The following is a 1,947-nucleotide window of genomic DNA, read 5'->3' as shown; positions in this document are numbered from 1 at the left end:
GATCAAGCGTAAACTAAAGCGCTCTGCTGTGATTGCACTCCGCAAACGTGAAAACTTGTTGCATCTGAGAAATATCAAGCAAAATATCTCCGTGATGGACGCCGTGAGAATAAGTTGCGCCGCCTGGCAAAGAAACGCGGCTCATTCTACGTGCCTGCGGAAGACAATTTGGCTTTTGTGATCTGTATCCGCGGTATCAACAAAGTTGCACCAGAAGTGCGACAGTTTGTTCCGTTTTCGCCACATTAACCACGGTTTGTTCATCAAATTTAACCGTTAATATGCTACGCATTGCCGAATCCTATATCACATGGGGTTATCCAAATCTTAAATCAGTTCGTGAATTGATCTACAAACGTGGAATTGTCAAGCACAACCATCAACGTGGCCCAATCTCTGACAACTTTGCGATCGAACGCAAATTGCATAAAGCGCACGATATTAAGTGCGTTGATTATTTAGCGCACGAAATATTCACTGTTGGATCCCACTTCAAGAAAGCATCCAACGACCTGTGGCCATTCAAGCTCAACACCAACCGCTGGATGGCGCAAGAGGGCAAATCACTACGTTGAGGTTGGTGATTTTGGTAACCGTGAAGATAAGATCAACAAACTGCATGCGCAAGAGGTTTAAAGAAATTTTTTTGGCTTACAAGGTGGAGTATTTTTATTTCACAAAAAAATATATAATATATAAAAAAAGAAAATGTTTTTTTTTTACTTTCTGAAGGTTTAACCCGCAAATATGCCAAATGGAAGGCAGCTTTAATTCACGATGAATAATGTCGGAATTCCATTGCCGTTTGTAAAGGCCATTTCAAAAGGCTCCATTCCACAAATTTAATTTGTTTTGGTTTTTCAGCTCATTAACGATGCACCCAGGATTGCATTTACCGTCAATGAAAATATTTCATGAAGCGTTCCAAAATTAGCTCCGAGCAACTAAAAGTTGGTTAAGCTTAAGTGAAATAGTTTGTTATTAAATATTTATTCCTGGTATTTATTAAAAAAAAATCAGGTCAATATTAGTGTATGAAACGAAGTAAATAAAAATCTAATGTCCTTATTCATAAAAAATAAAGTAGCTTTAAAAAAGGTTTATAAACTGAAAAATATATGAAACCTACTTTATTTTTTATGAATAAGGCCATAAGAATATATTTCTTGAATATTTTGTCATAGAGCCATTATTAAATAAAGACATAACTGTGTCGGGTCCGGACGTGTATAGAATGTGGTCCGGACGTGTATAGAATTAATGCATTAGGGAGAGATTATTATACAAGCTCAACGTGGTAATTTATGTATACTTACATATGTATGTATTTACCTGTAACTCGCCTGGCATATACTTCAACTGCGAAAATAATGACATTTATAATTTATTTAGAGGCCTATTTTAGCTAAATGTTATATCGTCGCCTAGATAAAAGATCGTTGCATGTTACTTTCGGCAGGTTTCGGGAAATCACAATTGAAGTTTGGGATGCAATTTCTCAGAAACTCGACTACATATTTTCTCCAAAGTGTCGGAGAATGCTATGTACTAGTTCACGAAATTCTTAAATTATCTTATTTTTTAGTTTACTGTCAACCATTTATGAGTTCAATAAAATTTTGTCGTATACGCCAAATGTGATAACGTTTTTTATAAATTAACGATACTTTACACTAATCAGCCTAATCGTGAGTCTCGCAAAAAAAAAAAATTCGCCAGAAATGTTTTCACCCACCCGTAGTGAATACACGGAAACGAAAAGTGAAAAGGTGACCCGGTACGAGAAAATGAAACTCATGAAAAGGCTGAATATGTCGGAAACTAAAGCAGATATTTAACAAGTAAGAAAGTCTAAGTTCGGGCGGAGCCGAACATTAAATACCCGGCGCAAGTATTAAATATATGTTTTCCACCTTTCCGAAAGCTACCGCTACATGATAAGCCGGG

The 1,947-nt window shown here is 36.4% G+C and overlaps 1 pseudogene; it reads left to right on the top strand.

The window, feature by feature from the left end:
* LOC108363370 (60S ribosomal protein L7-like) overlaps nucleotides 1–636 on the top strand; it is a 4,589-nt pseudogene extending 3,953 nt beyond the window's left edge.
* The last annotated feature ends 1,311 nt before the right edge of the window (nucleotides 637–1,947 follow it).

The sequence above is a fragment of the Rhagoletis zephyria genome, unplaced genomic scaffold (genome assembly GCF_001687245.7).
Source record: "Rhagoletis zephyria isolate East Lansing unplaced genomic scaffold, Rhagoletis_zephyria_1.1 Rzeph_scaffold_01260, whole genome shotgun sequence".
NCBI classification, from domain to species: domain Eukaryota; kingdom Metazoa; phylum Arthropoda; class Insecta; order Diptera; family Tephritidae; genus Rhagoletis; species Rhagoletis zephyria.
The sequence above is the reverse complement of the archived record's forward strand: the minus strand, read 5'-3'. Positions and strand labels throughout refer to the sequence as shown.